Source organism: Helianthus annuus, chromosome 5, assembly GCF_002127325.2.
Source record: "Helianthus annuus cultivar XRQ/B chromosome 5, HanXRQr2.0-SUNRISE, whole genome shotgun sequence".
NCBI lineage: Eukaryota > Viridiplantae > Streptophyta > Magnoliopsida > Asterales > Asteraceae > Helianthus > Helianthus annuus.
The window spans coordinates 17,100,027-17,122,957 of NC_035437.2; positions in this window are offsets into that span (position 1 = coordinate 17,100,027).

A 22,931-nucleotide genomic window follows, 5' to 3' on the forward strand; every position below is an offset into this window, starting at 1 on the left:
ACTGGCATCATCAAAAGGTTGTCAAGTGTTGAAGGAAGAAGACCCCAGTACAAAGAAAAAGGGGCATCAGTGGTTAGTGTTTGGAATAAATTCCCTACATCTGCCACTGATAAAACCACTGTTAGTAGGAAATCAGATGATCCCATTAAATTGGGTGATGATTTAAAGTACCAGAAATTGACGGATCGTGTTGAGATACTTGATAACTCTGTTGCAGAGCTCAAAACTATGCTCCAGCAGTTGTTACAGGTACAAAAGGTACAATCCACTGCTGTTCCACCTCAAGCACCTGCTCTACAACAAGCACCTGCTACAAATGAGCTCTGGAATCTCTTTCAACCTTATCTCCATCATCAGGCACAACTGGCAAATCAGCAACATGAAAAACATGTTCAACAGCTGAGAAATGCTATGGAGTCTAGGTTCAAAGACACTCAGGCTGATCTAAAGGCTCTCAAAACTCAGATCCTACACACCACTGGCACTGCTCCTCCACCAGTATTTTTCATTGATCAACTCCCTGAAGATAATGCAAAAAAGAGGGAGAAAATTCAAGAATGGAGAAGAAAGGGAATAACTGATGGTCTTTACCTTGCACCAGAAAATTCAAATATGACCAAGCAGATCCCTTTGCCAGATGGTAGTAAGAAAATTGATGAGACTACAAATGCACTTGCAGAAGCACTTGCTTGTGTAAAAAGGGATAGAGAGGCCAAAAAGAAAGCCAAAGTGGATTATCCGGATCAGGGTACTTCAGGGTCAAGAGATGATGAAAATCTTTTTGATGAAAAGAAGAAGCCTACTAGAAAAGTAAGGCTACCCAAATCCATTCCGGTCAGGCGTTCAAAGTCTGTTCAAAAACCACCTCCCAAAACAGGTGTTGTAACCTCTGTTGTATCAACTGTTGTTGGTACCTCAGTAGTTTCAACATCTGCCCTCACTTCAACACACACCACCTCAACACACACTTCATCTACTGCTTTACCACCATCACCACCAAAATCACAATCACCTCCTGTCAAAAGGCAGAAGACAGCAGATGTTAAAACATCTGTTGTAAAGACAACAATGGTTGGAACACCAGTTGTTTCAACAGCTGTTAGTCTATCACAAACCACTGCCACTACAACCATCTTTCCATCCAAAACATCATCAGTCCCTCCTCAAATAAAGAGGAGAAGGCTAACTCCTAAAGATGATGTCACTTCACCATCTCCAACATCTTCAAAACCTTTAGCTCTTGTCAATATACCAAAACTAGTTCCACTTTCTTCTATTTCTTCTATTCCAATGCACAAACCTTTACCTCCAGCAGGTGTTCAATTTCCTCTTGAACTAGAAGCTGTCAGAGAAGAGATAAAATCCTTTTATACTGAGGATGACCCTGCCAAAAGGAGTTTGCCCTCAATCAAAGGATATCCATGGCCCAAAAACATTGATGAATATTTGAAAATAAAAGCCAAACAAGCAGAGGATATCTCACAAAGAAACTCACAAGGGAAATCTGACAAAGAAGTTTCAAGATACTACCAATATTTGCTTACACAAGTCAATTCCCTGGAACGTTTTGCGAAGAATGTTAGTCAACAGATTTCTGAAAGAGCAGCTGAAACTCTGAAGAAAGACTACATTGAAAGCATCATGTTTTACAAGAAATACAAAGGAGAGAAACACATGTACAAAGAGTGGACTGTTCCTGAGCTTGAAGCTGAAGCAGAAAGAATACAAGATATGATAAAAAGGAAAGTCACTCACACTCCTCCTGATTGGGCAAAATTCAAAAGAAATATACCTGACAAGCAGCTGGAACTGAAGAGAATGAAAGAAGAACTGGTTGCTGCTGACTTTGGTACCAAAAGACAAGTAGCTAGATGGAAGGAAGATATAGTCAGGTCAACCTACAAAAGGTTGGAGGAATTAAGAAAGAAAGACCCAAAAATCCCTCAAAAACCTGACTACCCTGAAGCAGCGGTTTCAAAAGGACCATCAAAGCTGCAAATCAGGAGATCCACTTCTCCAGCTGGTACTTCCTCCTACAAAAGGAGGAGACAAAACCAGTTAGGAGCTGAAACAGTTCAAGATATTCTTTCGGGCAATATAGTTTTAAAAGAAGGCGTGTTAAGAACGTTAAAAGAAGAACTTGAACAAGAAAATTCTGCTACCACTGCTCAGCCAGTGATGAATCGGCCAGCCTCTCCAAATACTTCTGCTAATAAACATCTCCCAAGAAACCCACCAGGCTAAAAAATACAAAAGTGGGCAACTGACAAACAGACCCGCGTATTGACCTTGCTCAGGTCTGGTGGAGAAGTGAAGATAATATCAAGGGAACAAGCTCTTGGCCTGAGTCTTGAAGATTTGCAGGATCTCCTTGATCTTCCACTTAGCAGGGATGATGAAGATACAGATGCCCTGAACTTTGAATTACAATTTAAAGGTCAAATAAGGGAACTGTTGATGAGGCAATAAAATATCCACAATAATGAAGAGTTTTGGCATTATCTGTTCCAGGGGGAGATTGTTGGGATTGAACCCTATCAGAGGAACAGATAATGTAAAGCCAAAACTAGATCAGCTTAGTGGATCCAGAATAAGCAGATGTTGATATACAAAAACTCTCCCCTTGAAAGTGATTACAACATCTGATGACCTCCTATCTGCTGATCTTACTAACTGCTGATCAATAACTGCTGCTCAACTAAAGATCTGATGAAGACTCAAAGTCCTGCTGATTCAATCTACTGCCTTGAGTCAAGCACTGCTGATCCGGACAAGTGCTGCTGGGTTCACAGCAGTAGAAGGTTGCAGCAGTTGTTCTATAGTCTGTTATGTAATAGAATGTAATAGCAGTAGTTAACACAAGCAGTGTCTGTATAGATCAGAGGTTAGAGTTTGTTAGGAGGTTAGATGTCACTTTCATAGTGACGTCAGCTAAAGATGCTCAGTAGTTTGCAAGTGCTTATAAATAGTACAGTACTTTGTACTGTTCTATTAGCTCTTCACATCATTCGTCTTCTTTGCACGAACAAACTGCTGAGCTCTGGCTGAGGGGGAGTTTGCATTCATTCATCATCATTGTAATCGTAATTGAAATAAATTCAATCATTTGGTTCTTTGTGTAAAGATGTTTGATTAAAAGTATTACTCTCATTTGATTGTATACAAAGTTTGTGTTCATCTTAATTTCCGCTGCACACTCATTCATCTCCATCTTATTTTACAAACAAAAATACAATCAAAAGGAAACTCAGATCCAACAAACTAAGGATAAAATCCCTTTAAACAAAGGTGAGTTTCAAGTTCCAGTTTTATTTTATTGTGAACAAAAATTAAAATAGTTAATTAATATCCATTCTTTCATGTTTATAGCTTGAAGGCATAAATAAGCCATGATCACACACTTCAACTTACAATTCAACCTGATCATATTAATAACTAATGAAAAATTGTTTAGATCTGCTCAAATCTAACACTCGTAACAGAGATGCTTAAATAACAGTTAAAAAAGATAAATAAAACATTAGTAAATGATTTTTTTATTAGAATGGCTTCTGCAGATCTTTATATGCAAAAGCTCCGAATTTGTTTTTGGAAAAAATAGTTGGTAACATGTTAAGTTGAATTTTTATATATATATTTAACATGTTAAATGCCCGCTTTCCTGCTTCTAAACTTTATTGAGGTTCCGCGTTGAACCCCACACTTATAACTTACAATATTTTTAACATGTAAAAATTATCTTGGCGGCAAAAAATGTGAACAAAGTGAGACTCACAACCACCACTGCTGTCAAAATTATAGCTTCCAGGATCACCTTACCTGCAGTATCCATGACAATTGATTAAATTATGCTGTTAATAGTTTCATTCAATAGATATATGACTAGAAATTATCACTATTATTTAAGAAGCAATGCTTATTTTCTTCTGAGAACTTGAAATTAAACACGCACAATGAACCTGAGCACATAAATTGACAAAAAGAAGGCTTACCGCTAGTGAAAGCGCGTGTCAAACCGACTGCGAAAGCAAGAGAGATGGTGAAAATGCCTAGAAGGATATAGCTGACAGGATGATGCTGGTGATAGTAATACAACGGGCATAATGCTGCGTAACAGAAAAAAAATACATCATTTCAACGATGATGTAATGAAATAAACAATATTACCAAACAAAACCCTAGAAAATTCACAATTACACAGGTTTAAGCAAACCAGAATCACACAAATGCTGCACTTGTATCAAACAAGTGAATAAAACGTGGTGGCGTAGGTGAACGGATTGTTATAGCGGTCACCGGAAACGATTCATAGAATTTTAAATCAAACGAAAGCGATAAAATTAGACCTATCATGGTATTCGCCGTATCTCAGATGCAGATTTGACACCGATATGTCAACGGCTCCTAATTCGAACTGACTCCGGTCCGAGATTTTAGATTTTAATTTCCTATCTGAACTTATATTATTCATAATATATAGTGTTTCTCTTATTAACAAATGCACTTTTGTCTAAGTTCTAGAATCTTTTATAAAGCTTTAACATGTTAATCCATCATGAATTTCATACGATGATCCATTGAAATTTCTCTATATATCATCATGTAGGATCGTATTCTGACCCGAACGAGTCGTTCAGAGGCTTTCTCCTTGGTTTCAGGTGCGGAATTACAAGAAACTAAGGTAGAAACAGCAGGCAAATCACTTTAACTACTTGTTTTACTAATATTAGACGTTTACAGCTCAAATCTCGCACCGGCAAAGCTTCGGCACGATTTCTACACACTGTTCCCACTGTTACAACTCAGATCGCTAATGAGGTATATATAGTGTTTGGGAACCGCTTATTGGACAGGCCCAATAAGCGGTCCAAGTAGTCACTACGAGCGGTCCTACATGATGTCGTTCGAGCGAACCACTTGTTTGTTCACTCGAGCGGTTCATACAATTACCGTATGAGCGGTCCAAACAATAATGCCCTAATTAGCGATCCAACATCTAAACCTATACAATCACTATTTCTCATATTTACAATCATTTACAATCATTCCTATTCTAAGACTCTAAGACTCGAACGAAGATGTAGTCGACAGACAACTGCACCAACACATCACAATCACAAATCTAAGATTTTAGAAACTACAAATATCCATCACTGACCTCAACAATAAATCAACTGAATATAATCCAAAGGCATTTGTAAACCTAAAATCAAAATCTGTAGCAGATGCAACGTATGAAACTGAAATACATACCACCAGCACAAACTAACACATACACGCGCAATAGAGAAAAAAACCTACCTCTGTAAGCAGTGCCGAAACATCCGATGTGCATTACGACCTTCTTCACTCCATTTATTTGGAGTACTGTTGTTAACGGATTGGCTCGGCGGTGCAGTAGCTAGGGCTTCAAGACTGGTAGCAGCCGGAGAAGTCGGTGGTGGAATCGGCATAAGAGAGGCGAACTTGTTTTCATGGAAAAATCTAAGCAAAAATAAAGAAAATCAACGACGATCACAAAAATTAAGTGTTCTCTGACGATAAACACTATAGATTCCGGCCACCTAATCGAGCAACGACGACCAAAAGAAATGACAGGCGTCCTCCGGCGACAGGGACGACGGTTGCGAGATGTGGAGTGACGGACCAGAAAAACCTAATTCAAACTTTTTGTAAATGCCAAAACTACCCCTCCGCCTTTTTTAGCTTTAAAAAGATGAATCCAATCTCAGCCCTTGATGAAGTTGATCTAAGGGTTTTTAAGGGGGTTCCCCGGTTCCCCACTTTTTTGGTGTTCCTCAATGAACCCCACACTATATATATATATATAGATGATCGATAAAATGAAAACCACCTCTAGTTGTAAGAACCATGAGAACCACTTTCTGGCCCTTAGATCAACTAGATGGATGGATGTGATTAAAAGTAGTTAATATTAATATTAAAAGCTTTTTGCCTTGTCTTTAATATTATAATACAAAAGGGTATTTAAGTAAAATCACTCTATTTTTTCTTTTTATATATATTAATTTTAAATTACCTTTTTTGTCCTATTCATTAATTAGTTTTTTAAATCAATAATTATTTTTTATTTATAAACATATTTTTTTTGTAAAACAATTTTTTGAAATCAAATTTTTATTATAATTTTTTTAATTTTTAAGATTTTTACGCCCAGCCTTTTCACGCCTCGTTTTTTGACGCGCCGTTTTTCGCCCGGCTTTTTCACGCGTCGTTTTTTCAACGCGCCGTTTTTACGTTTTACGCCCCGGTTTTTTACGTTAACGTTATTTACGTTTTACGCGCCGGTTTTTTGCGTTTTACGTCCCGGTTTTTTACGTTAACGTTATTTACGTTTTACGCGCCGGTTTTTTGCGTTTTACGTCCCGGTTTTTTACGTCAACTTTTTTTGCGTTTTACGTGCCGGTTTTTTACGTTAACGTTTTTTTACATTTTACGCGCCGGTTTTTTACGTTAACGTTATTTACATTTTACGCGCCGGTTTTTTGCGTTTTACGTCCCGGTTTTTTACGTCAACGTTTTTTTACGTTTTACGCGCCGGTTTTTTATGTTAATGTTTTTTTACGTTTTACGCGCCGGTTTTTTACGTTAACGTTATTTACATTTTACCCGCCGGTTTTTTGCGTTTATCGCCCCCGGTTTTTTACGTTACCGTTTTTTTACGTTTTACGCGCCGTTTTTTTTGCGTTTAACGCCCCTTTTTTACGTTACCGTTTTTTTACGTTTTACGCACCAGTTTTTTTTTGTCAATGTTTTTTACGTTTTTATGTTTTACTAAAAAAAATTTACGTTTTACGATTTACCTAAAAACTTTTAACGTTTCACGGAAAACTTTTTACGCTTTACGTAAAAACTTTTTACGTTTTACGTTTTTACGTTAAAAAGTTTACGGTTTAACTTTTTTTACAAAAACGTTTTTACGCAAAAACTAACGCACCCAAAAAATCGCACACTCGGGATGTGTCTCAGATACTTCGTTATCATCATCGACGCCTCAAAAAAATCAAAAGAACGAGAGGATTCTTCAAAAAAAAAAACGAAGTTTTGGCTCAGATTTTCCGATAATCAGAGGCTGCAAAGTGGGGTTGCAGGTTCAAAACCCTACCCTCCGCCATCCTAGCCGCGCCATCGTCATTTTTTTTTGCATCATCACAGCCGATTCAAAATAAGGCACCATATTCAACCGATTTAAACATTCAAAAGGAACAAGAACATGATTCAAACATATTCAAACAGATTCAAAAAAAATTCAACAGATTCAACAGAATCAAACCCAGTTTCAACAGAATCAACCCCGCATCAAAAACAGAGTTTTATCTCCGATGTTTTAAACCCAGATTCAACAGAATCAAACCCACAAAGATTCAAACCCACTAGACAAACCCACAAAGATTCAAACCCATATTCAAACCCATATTCAAACCCACAAGACAAACCCACAAAGATTCAAACCCATATTTAAACCCACAAGAACATCATTCAAACATCAAACAAAAGTCCAGAACTGAACCAAAAACATCAAACAACCCCCCCAAAACAGAGACACCCCTCCTCACCTCACCCCACCCCTCCACCCATCATTCACCTCCGCCGCCACCGCCGACACACCGCCCCCCTAACCCACCACAACAATCCCCCTTCACCGGCCACAGCCGCCAAAAAACGTCAAGATCAGAACCAAAACAACATCAAAAATACATAACCAAAAAACATCAAACAAAACCCCCAAAACAGAGACACAAAGAAAAAATCGCTACCTTTGTCTCTCTCTTCGGGTTCCACCACCACTGAAGAACTGAACCACCGGGTGGGTGTGCTTGTGTATCAGTGGCGATGGCGGTGGCGGTGGAGGCGACGAGATCGGAAGACGTGGTAGCGAAGCAATAAAGGAGGATAAAGAGAAGAAGCATAACAAGCAGTGATCTTCATTAGGATAAAGCCTGAAGATGATAATCTTCATTAGATAAAAGCTGAAGATATCTTCATCGGAGATGAAGATATGAAGAGAGAGAAATGTGAGTTTGTAAATTTTGAAATGAATTGAGATGGGAAAGGTCTTTAATAAGAGGAGAGAGGAGATAAAGTTTTAAAAAGGTGGAAAAAAAACATCTGACAATTATAAATGAGGAGAGAGAGTGGGGAAATGACATTTGGTGTTAAATGACCAAAATAACCTTTTGAGTGGCAAAATCTGATTGGTTGAAAATGGTTCTCGCGGTTCTTAAAACTGGAGGCGGCAATCTCCCGACATTTTTTTTTTTTTGGAAAAAAATAACACATGTATTATACATGTTTTTAATACTTTTGGGCCAAAAAAATCAAAAAAGCGCCGAAGGGATAATTTAAAAAAAAAAATCAGCAATTTCTGACTTTTTTGCTTAACACATGTTAGGCACTGAAATTTGTTTATTTTTTTTTTAAAAATCCCTTCGGCGCTTTTTTGTTTTTTTTTGCCCAAAACACTCTAAAACATGTATATTACATGTGTTATATATATATATATATATATATATATATTATATACGACAATTCAAGAAAGGGGAGAGGTTTTTGTTTTGATGGCTGAAGAGTGAGCATGCACGGAGAAGGCAGCCGCCTTCGGGCGGCTGTACACGGTTTAAGAGATGATTGGCTAGGTGGCTTTCTCCAAGTGAACGGTTTGTAGGGTTTATTACTTTTCTTAGTTTTATTCATTATTGGATTTGTTTTTGACATTGACAACATTGTTAAAAAATTTGATGTGTTGGTTTCTTTGAACTATTTTTATGTGTTTTGAGTTCTTACTTTACAACTTGCTCGGTTGATGACAAAACTTTGTAGCTCGTTGGGTGACATAGAGTAGGTTGACTCACACTAGTAAATAGGGTAATTGAACTATAAAATATCTGATGACAAAGACCTATTTTTGATTACCACTTAAATTAACCGACTTTTCCGCACCATGTCTATGTGGACCTATTTTTGATTACCACTTAAATTAACCGACTTTTCAGCACCATGTCTATGTGGTGTCCAATTAATGATTAAATTGCATTTGGTGTGAACCTAGAATCTGAAACTTGGAGGACGTTACCTCTATCTTTTTGCTTGTGGCTTCTGCACGGATGAACAATTACTTTGTTTATCATTAACCTTTGTTCACGGATTCTTTTTAACTGGTAAAGCTTGACCACTTGTGTTGAATTCTTGGTAAACGTTTTTTATATTTGAATTATTTGTCGTTTATCAAGCGTATTGGCGATATACTTGCATCGTTAGCGGGTTGGTAAATTGGTGGGTAGTTGATATAAATAAATGGATTATTAGGTTGTATGGTGAATCTTAAAAACTATCCGTAATAATTAATCAAATTCATTAATTCCGAGGCCATGTCTATGTGGTGTTATGAATCTGTAAACGAGTTTTTGTGTTAAACTTGCAATCGGGATTATGGGTGGGAGTTGCTTTTCTTTAGTATATAATAATTCTCTAGTTAAACACTAACCACATATTCCCCGTGGATACGATACCCTACTTACGCTATCTACGTAGTTTAATTAGGTTTTTGATTGACTATGACGACAGTCATCAAAATGGCGCCGTTGCCGGGAAGTTAGTGCGCTTAGTGTTTTTCTAGTTTTCTAAAAAAAATACAAAAAAAAAAATATAAAATAACAATATAAAAAAAAACAAAAACCCAAAAATAATTTTCTTTTATTTTGTATTATTTATTTTTGTTTAGTTCGGTATTACGCTTGGGTATCCTTGTTTGAGTTTGTACAGGTGAATTCTTTGAAACATGGATGAAGCTTATCAGATGCTGATCAAGATTCAGTCAGAACTGTCCATACTCAATCTTCATTTGGACGGGGATGATCTGAACAGCATTTATTGAGAGCTACCCGAGTTTTTGCTGAACGTGGCCGCGAATGAAATGCTATAAGGTCGCATTGGAATATTCACGAGGATCCTGCTTCTTTAAACAGGGGAGTCTGTTCCAGTCTTTTGTACATATATTTTTCTTTTATCTTTGAGTCGCATTTTCCTTCTTCATTGAGCACAATGAAGGAAATAAGTGTGGGGAGGGGGAAACTAGTGTCTAGTTTAGGTTGTCGTGTCTGTTCAGTCATAGTTTAAATAAGCGTAAAAAAATTGAAAAAAATCAAAAATCCAAAAAAATGAAAAAAAAATAGAAAATGTCCCATAAAGTTTTTTGCACAAAAATGGAAAATGATAGGTGTAATTAAATCAGTGGCTTTTCGATTATTATATATATGAGATAATAAATAATCGATCACACGTCTAACTTAGGATATGTGGGTAGGCCCAGCTGGTTGAAAAATTCCTTAGGTTTGATATAAAATAACTTAAAATAGGAGTCTTGTGGGTTCCCGCCTTAGGAGCTAAGGTAAAACTGAAACTGTGGAAAGTATAAGGGGTACGTCATAAGTAAAAAACTTATAACTTTTTTCGATAAACTGGCACACCTGTTTCTTTTTGTGAAAACAAATCCGAAACAGTGTGGCGCCCAAAAAATATTCCATCCATTCATCTGAGCACATGTAAAAAAACGTGAAGTTTATGGCATTAACAAGGGGGTTGGTGACTCGTGTGGCGTATGTCCGCTGAACTGATCGTATACAAAAGCATGTAAGCTCGCAATATCATCCATCTATCCATCATAAAGTTTAAGCGGAATAATATAAGAGTTTTTTATATAAGGCGGTATATTATAAATCTTTTAATCTCATAAGCTTGAAACGGAAATAGGTGGAGTCGTAGTCTTTTAAGTGTGGGATCCATAGATGACTATATATTACTTGAACTTAATGGATCGAAAATAAGGGCTTCGAAACTGGCGGTTGGGTTTAAGTGGATCGTATATTCACAATCTTGGTTAACGTGTGATGTGATTTGTTTTAATAAAATAGTTGAATATATTGAAAGTCATTTGTGTTGATTGTGATTCCATTGCAAATAATTTTTTTCAGGGACGAAAAAAGATAAGTGTGGGGATTGTGATCAGTGCACTTTAGGTACACTCTATTTGATATTACTTATATTAAAAATGCATTGATATTGGTATAAAAGACACTATGCTGGTACGTTTATGAATTAGATGAGTTAAAATGATTTTATTAATAAATTAAAAATATGACGATGTGCTAATCTATACTATATAATAAAAGAAACCTGTTTTGGGACACTTGTTATTCTCTCATTTAATTGATTAAAATTATTAATAATACTAATAATAATAATATTATATATATTTGAAAATCAATTATTTGACTTCATACGTGTGACACATTATTTAAATAAATGTCATATGTAAATTCCATACATAATTTTACTAACGCGTAAAACGTTACAATTACGAAGGATTAATGTGTTAGAAATAAATCTATCTATATCTATATATATATATATATATACTATATAATAAAAGAAACCGATATGGGGACACATGTCATTCATTGGAGTCATCTATTATAGATAATTAATATTAATTAAAAGATAATTATAAAATTAAATTTAAACAATTCGTATAGAAGATAATATAATCTTTTGAAATATTTATTAGATTTCAAAACTATTTATCTTGACATTAACAATAGATGTAAACTAAATATAAATTAATGTAATGTAAAAAAGTTAAATGCCATTTTAGACCTGTGATTTGGGTCATTTTGTCAGTTTAGTTCAAAGGTTTTATAATACACAGGGTTTATAAAGATATAACAAAATATAACTTTTTATTGATTGATATATAAAATTACATGTGTTCAACCCATACAATACATGAGGTTCTTAAAAACGTAACTTTTTTCATTATTTAATATATAGAATTAAATTTACTCAACCCGTACAATACACGGGGTTCTTAAAGTTATAACTTTTTTATTATTTAATATATAAAATTACATTTATTCAACCCATGTAATAAACGAGATTTTTAAAGATATATTTTTTATTATTTGGTATATAAAATTACATTTATTCAACCCGTGTAATAAACGATGTTTTTAAAGATATATATTCTTTTATTATTTGATATATAAAATTACATTTATTCAACCCGTGTATTACACGGGGTTCTAACCTAGTATTTAATAATCAAATCTTATGTCATGTTTTTATTAACTGCAAAAGAAAAACAATTAAATTGAGTAAGTAATTGAATTTGAATGATGCACAAAGAATATATCTTTTTGTTGTCGATTTGCAATAACAGCAAATGGTGCTTCAAGCTTTCAACTAAAATATTATGGTAATCTTTGCAGTGGGCTTGTAAGGAAATACAAGAAAACAATAATCTTGGGCTGCCAATGAGGAACCGAAAAGAGAAACCAAATGGGCCATGGGTGGTCTAGTGAATGGGCTGCCAAAAGAAAGGTTACACTGACAAGGTTTAAGTCGGTAGGAATTAGGAGGAGAGAATAATATATATATATATATATATATATATATATATATATATATATATAGGGGATGTATCATGAGAAAATTAGTTTAAATGAGAAAACCAAAAAACTAACTAAAAAGCCAAAAAAACAAGCCAAAAATATTTTTTTTTAATTTTTATAAAAAATCGCAGCTTTTTATGCATGGAAAAAAATTTTCAAAAAAAAATAATAAAAAAAAAGTTTTTGGTTGTATTGCACATGTGCACTATTACGGATATAGTGCACATGTGTAGTACACATATAATCACATATATTGCACATGTGCAATACAACAAATTTTTTTTTTTTGAAAGTTTTTTTATGTATAAAAACTAGCGATTTTTTGTTAAAAATTGTAAAAAAAAAAATTGGTATGTTTTTTAGCTTTTTTTTAGTTTTTTTTTAGCTAGTTTTCTAGTTTTCTCATTTATATGTAGTTTTCTCATGATCCTCTCCCTATATATATATATATATATTATATACGACAATTCAAGAAAGGGGAGAGGTTTTTGTTTTGACCGCTGAAGAGTGAGCACGTACGGAGAAGGCAGCCGCCCGCCTTCGGGCGGCTGTACACGGTTTAAGAGATGATTGGTTAGGTGGCTTTCTCCAAGTGAACGGTTTGTAGGGTTTATTACTTTTCTTAGTTTTATTCATTATTGGATTTGTTTTTGACATTGACAACAGTGTTAAACAATTTGATGTGTTGGTTTCTTTGAACTATTTTTATGTGTTTTAAGTTCTTACTTTACAACTTGCTCGGTTGATGACAAAACTTTGTAGCTCGTTGGGTGACATAGAGTAGGTTGACTCACACTAGTAAATAGGGTAATTGAACTGTAAAAGATCTTATGACAAAGACCTATTTTTTATTACCACTTAAATTAACCGACTTTTCAGCACCATGTCTATGTGGTGTCCAATTAATGATTAAATTGAGTTTGGTGTGAACCTAGAATCTGAAACTTGGAGGACGTTACCTCTATCTTTTTGCTTGTGGCTTCTGCCCAGATGAACAATTACTTTGTTTTTCATTAACCTTTGTTCACGGATTCTTTTTAACTGGTAAAGCTTGACCACTTGTGTTGAATTCTTGGTAAACGTTTTTTATATTTGAATTATTTGTCGTTTATCAAGCGTATTGGCGATATACTTGCATCGTTAGCGGGTTGGTAAATTGGTGGGTAGTTGATTTAAATAAATGGATTATTAGGTTGTATGGTGAATCTTAAAAACTATCCCTAATAATTAATCAAATTCATTAATTCCGAGGCCATGTCTATGTGGTGTTATGAATCTGTAAACGAGTTTTTGTGTTAAACTTGCAATCGGGATTCTGGGTGGGAGTTGCTTTTCTTTAATATATAATAATTCTCTAGTTAAACACTAACCACATATTCCCCGTGGATACGATACCCGACTTACGCTATCTACGTAGTTTAATTAAGGTTTTGATTGACTATGACCACAGTCATCAGGAACTTTCCTTTTTCAAACCCAAATGAACATTTGTTTGGGTTTAATTTCATGTTGATTGCTTTGAGATTGTGGAACATCTCTTTGATGTTTTGGAGCATGTATTCTCCTGTGTTACTTTTTATTACAAGATCATCGACGTATGCTTCCACATTCCTCCCAATTTGTTCGAAGAAGGCCTTGTCCACGAGACATTGGTATGTTGCCCCAACGTTCTTCTATCCGAAAGGTATCTTTTTGTAATAGAAGATCCCTTTACCGGTATGGAACGTTGTTTTTCCCTCTTCTTCTTTCATCATTTTGATTTGGTGATACCCCTTGTAGGCATCAAGAAAGCACTTGTACTCAAAATCCGTGAGTGAGTCTACCTTCCAATCAATTTCGAGCAACGTGTAGCAGTCTTTAGGACATGCCTTATTGAGATCTTTAAAGTCAACACACATCCTCCAAGAGCCATCTGGCTTCTTCACCATGACAGGGTTTGCTAACCAAGAGTGATACTTTACCTCCCTTAGAATGCCAGCTTCCACTAGTTTATCTACCTCCTGGCAGGCAGCTAAGCTACTCTCAGGGGCTAGACCTCTTTTCCTTTGCGTAACGGGTTTGTAAATGGGAGCTATGTTCAATGCATGCTCTGCTATTTCTCTTAGTACCCCCACTATATCTCCCGAGCACCAGGCAAATACGTTTGTTTTTCATCAGAGGAGGTCAATCAGCCTGTGCTTGATCGTGTCAGGGAGGTGATTATTGATCTTGATCTTTATCTTTTGCTCCGGGTAGGAGTCGTTGATGCTTATCTCTTCAACTTGGCTTTCATTTGCCTTACTGCATTCCCCTTCTTCTATTTCCATGGATGCAGTCAAAAGAGCTTCTTGTGTTGGTACCAACGAAGCGATACCCTTATTCGTTGGAAACCTTCATCATTCTGTGTGTCGTGGACACCACAACATCAAATGCTGCAAGTCCTGGCCTCCCTATCAACAGGTTATAGTTTGAAGGGGAACTTACGACAATGAAAGTAAGCTCCTCTGTTCTTGACAAGTCCCCATCCCTAAAACATAAGTTGAGTTTTATCTTCCCTAAGGGTTGTACCTTTTCCCAGGTGAAGCTTCTAAGGGACGTATCAGTAGCTTGTAGACGAACTTTTGTTTCACTTTTGAGTAGGTTGAAACATCTTTGGTACATGATATTCGAGGCGGCCACTGGATCCATGTACACCCTGTCGAGGAGAGAGCCTTCTATTTCAGCTTCCACGATGATGGGGTGCTCTTGCTTATCATTTGGATCCGTAGGGGGAAGCAAATGAACTGTTGGTTCCATGGTATGGTCATCCTCCTTTTCTCTTCTTGTTTGTTTTCTGACAATACCATGTTTATGTTGACTTCTTTCTTCCCCTCCTTCTTGTCTTTTATCTCTTTCACCAAGTGAGCAAGCTCCCCTGACTTGACAGCTTCTTCCATTCTCTTTTTCAATTGGTAGCAATCTCGGTGTGGTGCCCTGTGTCGTTATGGACACAAAATTTACTTGCATCTCTTTTGCTGGCAGCTTTGGACAGAGGTCGGGGAGGTCAGAAGTTATACTTGACCTCCTCTGTTGACAAGATTTCTTGGGTGTCTTGGTGAGGAGGGTGAAGATCTATTTGTCCTTGTCTTGATTTCTATTCGGACGAGGAGATCTTTTTCTATCTTCAAATCTTCTTCCTTCATAGGGCCTGAATGGTCGTCGATCTACAAAGGATTGGAATCTCGACCTTTTGGACGAAGGAGGTGCCTCCCTCCAGCTACCTTGTTCCCTCTTTCTTGATGCTTGTTTCTCCAAGTCTTCCTCACCTTTCAAGAATGATTCCTCCCTTTCGAAAGCTTCTTCCATTATTTGAGGGTTGTTTTCATGGAACCTTCTTAGGAGCTTCTTGGGCTTTATAGCATTCATGAAGGCCGACACCCTCATTTTTTCAGTTGCCCCACTGTACATCAAACTTTCTCTTTTAAATATTTCTATGAAGGCCTTGAGGTCTTCATGGTCTTTCTGTTGGATTTGATGCATGACGGTGGCATCCCTAGTATATCTCTTTTGAGGGGTAAAGTTTGCCAGGAACCTTTTATACAGGTTATCAAAGGATTTTATGCTTCTGGTAGGGAGACCACAGAACCATAATCTAGCTGGCCCAATCAGGGTTTGCATAAACATATGGCAACATTCAGCGTTATTCCAACGCTCAACCGTAGCAGCTCCTGTGAAGACCTGGAGATGGTCCTCGGGATCTTCTAGACTATCGTATGTCTTAACATTCGATGGCATCTTTATCTTTGTTTGAAAGACATAGTTGGCTATCTCTTCAGAGAAACATGATAACGAGCTTGGTTTGTAAGGCATGGAAGGTATATCAAGATTTACCCCTGCCCCACTCGTGCTAGTACCTGCTTGAACATTTGGTTAAGCTTGAGCTTGTGACCTAACCTGGGCAGCTTGCCACATCTGGCTTCTTGTGAGCTGCTGGCTTAGTTGGGCTAGGAGAGCCGCCATTTGGGGATATTGAGCACCATACAAGGGGAAACCCAGTTGGAAGCTCGAAGGTGGTGATAAGCTTACAGCTACAGCTTTGCTGGCTAAGAGTAACGATCGAAGGGCTTCTTCGAAGGTCGTTTGTGGAGGCGGGGTAGCCGCTTGAGCCAGTTGGAGGAGCTGCTCAACAGTATACTCCGGGCTTCTTGGGAGTATAAGAGGGGAGCTAGCAGGATAGCTCCCTGGTCCGAGTGAACCATCGGGCGTGAGATATGGGTTTGAGTCAGAACTAGGTCCTGCTCGGGTAGTACTTAGAGATGTAGTAGTGCACAACAGAGCGGGCATAGGGGAGAGTGCGACTTTCGGTTCATCATATGACAAACGTACTCTGACCCCTTTTGTTCGTTCTTCTCGAACGCACCCATTCAAGAGCTCTCTAAGTAGTATAAAGTTACTTCTTACTCCCTCCGGGGTTATTTCCATGGTTTCAACCGGGAAGAGAACTTCACTCGGTGAAGATGAATTAACTTGTGTAGAGGGAGGTGTTTGAAACTGATTTGCATCTTGTGTTACCGGTGCGACGTGAAGTCCGTCCGGGTTGGTGGAGCAGTTGTCTACCTCAGGTGTAGCTGGAGGGCTAGACCGAGGCATAGAACTACTTGAAGCTTCTTTTGGATGAGGATCCTTTCTGGCCATAAGAGAAGATAATTTAGGAACAAGGTTATACTACCGGAAAACTGTTCTAAATAGCGCAACCCCACGGTGGGTGCCACTTGTTAAAGCAACAAGAGTATAGCAGGGGGAAGGTCCAGGATCAACTCCAAAAGACAGCTCCTTGATCGGAATCTGCAACCAAAGAACACTGTTAGCCTTAACGCGAGAGGTGGCCTGTCACACCCCCAAAATACCACATGCGGGAAAACACCACATGGCGTGTGGCGTACCAGGATCTAGCCACTAATTACGTCGAACTAACAGTCATAATATAAATTCAAAATCCCATTCAACGTAAATAGTGTAATTCAAAACATTCGTTTAAAACAAGTTTACGTTCAGCGGAAGCATAAATTATTATTCTACCAATTCAACATCATATTGTTTTGAAACATATCAACATTAAATGTCTTCCAAAGTGTCACGACCCATGACCACACCAGCATCCTAGACTGCAAGTCCCATACCCATGTACCTATTGACCTGCAAGCATGTAGAAAAAGTGTATCAGCATAAAGCTGGCGAGTTCACAGTTATGTTTAACGTAAAGTTGGCAAATGCTTAGTTTAAAGACATGTTAATAACTCGATACCAAGGTGACGTATGTTTATTTTCCCTCATCAGTGCCTATCAACACGGGCCATGTGGTTAAGGTCATTAGTTCACGCCCGTCCTCTCTAGGTACGGTGTGAGGTTGTCAAGCCTAATAGCGCTATCAACTAATACCCCGTTGCCCTCCAGGCAACTAGTTCGATAGTAAGTAGGGACTTTGGGGGATAGAGTTGAGTTGACTATCTTACATCGAAATTAACTACAACATATGTATAGTATTCCTTCACGGAAATAAAGTTCGTAACGTATTCCTTCCCGAAATAAAAGTTAGTTTGTTTGTCCCACCGGGATGCATGCTTTAGAAAGAGCAGTGAACTCACCTTAGATTTGCTGGGTAAGTTATATTACTTTGTTCAAGGTTGGTCAACCAAGTCCTATTATGGTTACCAATAACAGTTAGGATTTCATCCAAGTAATTCACGTATTTAATAGATTGCATGCAATAAAAATCATCACATAGCACATAGTAGGCATTTGTGCCACATACGAACTTCTAACACAAGTCCACCATTTAAGTAACAGCTTAACAGCTCATTGCGTAATTCATAACAGTGTACGACCCAATTAGTTCAAGGCCCAAATGTGAGTGTGCGGTCACCCCATGAGTGTGCGGCCCTGCATCAACGGCATGTACAATATGCAGTCCAAGAGTGTACAGTAAGGGTGTGCGACGTTACAGGTGTGCGGTCATAAATAGTGTGCGACATTGCATATCTTATTTATACTACGTTGCAGGGTCGCGATTGGAGATGATGGAGGTCGGCATCGCGTGACTAGAAACTACTTCCTTCAAGTAGATGCTAGCAAGTCATGTAAACTTGTCAGTTTCCTTGATCGCAAGGAAGTGTGCAGACTTGGTCAGACGGTCGATGATCACCCAAATGGTATCATTTCCGTTTTGAGTTTTGGGTAAACCGGTGATGAAGTCCATGGAAATCTGTTCCCATTTCCACAAAGGCAATCCTGGTTGCTGAAGCAAGCCAGACGGTTTTTTATATTCCACATTGATTTTCATGCAAGTCAAGCATTTGCTCACATACATCGCTATGTTAGCTTTCATGTTCAGCCACCAGTATAGGATTTTCAGATCCTGATACATCTTATCAGAACCCAGATGTATCAAGTATCGAGACTTATGTTCTTCGTCCATCACAAGCTCTCGCAGATTTTCGTAGAATGGAACTCATATTCACTCCATGAAATAGCGAATACCGTCAGACTTGGTTACGAGCTACTTCTCCATGCCCCGCATGGATCCAGCTTGAAGGTTCTCGTCCTTCAATGCTTCAGTGTGGGTAAAACCGATATGGTCAGGAAGGTTAGAGTGGATAGAAAGTTGTAAAGCTCAAACGCGTTTAGATTTGGTTTCCTTCCGACTGAGGGCATCCGCTACAACATTAGCTTTACCTGGATGATAATTGATTGCACAGTCGTAGTCGTTCAAGAGTTCAACCCAATGACGCTGTCACATGTTCAACTCCTTCTGATCGAAAATGTGTTAAAGGCTCTTTTGATCGGTATAAATAGTGCATTTAGTACCGTACAAGTAATGCCTCTAGATTTTGAGTGCAAAGACTACGGCTCCCAATTCTAAATCGTGAGTCGTGTAGTTTTTCTCGTGAACTTTCAATTGTCGGAAAGCATAGCCTATCACTTTCTCGCGTTGCATCAAAACACAACCGAGACCTTGAATAGAAGCGTCACAATACACCACGAAGTCATCCGCACCCTCGGGTAAGGACAATATCGGTACACTGCAGAGTTTTTGTTTCAAAAGCTGAAAGGAATTCTCTTGGGTCGCTCCCCACGAGTAAGTAACACCTTTCTAAATTAAAGCGGTAAGAGGTTGAGCGATTTTTGAAAATCGATCAATGAATCTACGATAGTATCCCGCGAGACCAAGAAATTGTCGCACCTCCGTAGGAGTCTTAGGTGCCACCCACTTCTTGATAGAATCGATTTTAGCTGGGTCAACATGTATTCCTGCTGCGTTGACCATGTGACCAAGGAAGTGTACTTCTCTAATCCAGAAATCATACTTAGAGAATTTTGTGTAAAGTTGTTCCTTCCTTAGAAGTTCCAAAATAAGACGCAAGTGTTGTTCATGCTCCTCCTTGCTCCTAGAATAAATTAAGATGTCATCAATAAACACAATGATGAAGTCGTCGAGATACGGTTTGCACACTCGGTTCATAAGATCCATGCAGACTGCTGGTGCGTTGGTTAACCCGAATGGCATAACCAAAAACTCATAGTGGTCATACCGCGTTCAAAAAACTGTTTTGGGAACATCTTCCTCTCGGAATCTCATCTGATGATAGCCCGATCATAGATCAATTTTTTAGTAGAAACTTGACCCTTGCAGCTGGTTAAACAGATCGTCAATACGAGGAAGAGGACAACAATTTTGACCGTCACCTTGTTGAGTTCGCGATAATCAATGCGCATGCGAAAAGACCGTCTTTCTTCTTCACGAATAGGACTAGGGCTCCCCATGGCGAAGAACTAGGTCAAATAAAACCTCTATCCAACAGTTCTTGAAGTGGATTGGACAGTTCTTGCAACTCTCCTGGTGCAAGATGATAAAGGGCACGAGGAATCGGAGCTGCTCCAGGTGTAAGTTCGATCTGGAATTCCACCTGTCGATGTGGAGGTAATCCTGTAAGTTCCTCGAGAAAGACATCGGAAAAGTCACAAACGACTGGAATGTCTTCGTTCTTCTTTTCCTTGAGTTGATTGTCGGTAACGAGAGCTAGAATAGTCGAATGGCCCTTCAGTATGCATTTCTAGGCTTTCATAGCTGAAATGATACCAACCATAGCACGACTCCGATGACTTTGAACAGACAGGAGATCTCCACCAGAGAGAATGATACGAACGATTTTCAAAGCTACCAGGAGTAACAGGAAGGAGATCAATGTCAAACACCCGACCTAAAAGATCGAGTTTGCACCCAGCATGAACTTGGGATGCTTCAATTGGTTGACCATCAGCCAACTCTACGATGTGCTTGGTTTCAAGAGGTGTTGGAGTTGTTCCTAACAGTCTACTGAATTTCAAGAACACATAGCTGTAACACCCCGGAAATATAAAACTTTATATTATAATTATAAAGTTTAATTAAACAAGAATTAATTAACTAGGAAATTGTAACCTAGTTAACTACAAGTTTAGAAATAACTTGAAAAAGGTTTAAAATAACCAAACTATATGTTAAATAAAAGTGGAGGGGCCTAAATTGTTAAAATTGAAACTTATATTAGTTAAGTTAATAAAAAAAAAACCCAAACACCCCATTTTGAGGTGTTGGTCGATCAAGAGCAGGAAGGGGCGATCCCCCCATTCTCAAAACCCTAATGTCACTAAAACTCACAAATTGAAGGCTCAATCCAAGGTGAAATCAAAATCAGAACATAGATTCGTGATCTCCTCATCAAAGGGATCATAAGGTATGCCAATTTAGGTTGTTTTGATTCGATTCAAATCTCTAGCATGTGATGAAAAACGAATGTTTAGCTTGATTTTGATGTTATAATGATGAAAATAGAAGAGATAAGATGTCCAGGGATAAACCCTAGGTGAATTCTTGTTAAAGCCTTGCATGCAAATTGTAAGATTCATAATCACCATTTTAGGTGATTAATGTGTTAGTAGAAACTTGATAAACACTAGGATTAAGACTCTTGTTTTGGAGTAAATTGAAATTATGAGATGATCTCTAAAATTATTGATGTTAAAATATGTGTATATTGTCTAATTGAAATTAGTTTGAGTGATAATTTCAAGTCATGAACTTGGTTTAAATCATGTAGAAATCTGACCCGCTAGGTGTTTGATAAAACGCCTAAAAGAGGGTTAAAATGTTAAATGTTGGGTGAAACGCAGATTTAACTATGTTAAGAATAATGCGTTAAAGCTTATAAAAGAGTTCTAAATTTGTTATGAATTGAACTTTTTAGGCAAGGAATCCGGGACGTCAAGCGGACACGCCGGAGGGGATACTCGTGGAAAAGGTGTGCTCTAAAGGTACGTGACATAGCTTCGTTAAATTCTGCATATCTATTTGGGTTTAAAGTATAAATAAAGTCGTAGAGTAATAGATACGTTTGATGCGTCTTATAGTGACGAAGATCACTTGACCATCAAACGGGTCAAAATAAAGAGTGAGATGTAGATTTGATTTGTTAATAAAGTGATAGTTTTCATTAAGTAGTCAAACGGGTCGAATTGATGTAATCAAAAGGACCATAGAGATAATAACTAGAAAGTCTTGTATGTTGAAAGGTGTTGGATTGCACCACAATTACGAAATTGCCCATGATACTTCTAGTTGTGAATCCGGGATATTGGGTCAAACTATAGAAGTAAGATATAAATGTTGCTCCAAATGGAACATTTGGATTCCGTATGAAACAAGTTCTTAGTTCTGTGGGAACACAAAGCCACGAATGGCGTAGATATGCCAAGGTTATAAGCCCGGGATATTGGGTAAGTATGCTAAGTGTATTTAGAAACTAAAAAGTGGTACAATGCAACCATTGTTAATGGGTTGGATAAACGAAACAGGGAAATCGGGGACAAATTGTTGGTATCTTGGTTTCCGTGATGTGAAATTTACATGGTTAGATCCGTAATTTTATTACGGACGCATAGGAAAAAGAATCGGTAAATATGGACTAGCGAGTAAAAAGTTATGATGGTTTAAAGTTGGAAAATGGTCAATTTCCGGAGCTGGGCAGAAGTGCAGGATTTTAACCTGCACCTGCTGGAAAAAGGGTTCTCCCGCGCCACGCGGAAGATCCCATTCGGAACCCCGCGATACGCGACGGTCTTCCAGTGTTCTCCCGCGACACGCGGCAGGACCAGTATTGGAAAATATTTATTTTTCTTATATTTTGACACAGAATCTCGTTTATGCATTTCATTTAAATGTCAAAACTAACATTTTGATTGGTTTTGACTCTAGGAGATGATGGAGCTAACCGGATGATGATCAAGCACGCTATTAAGAACCGAACACGCATTTTGAAAGCTTCCGCTTTAATTTAACTCTATCTAGACAAAGTTGATGATGTTAATGACTTGTTACTCATGTTTTGAACGTTTTAAACTAGTTGGTAGTTGTCTAGTAATTGTCACTTGAAACTTTATTTTGTAGTTATGTAATTCAAGGTATCTTTT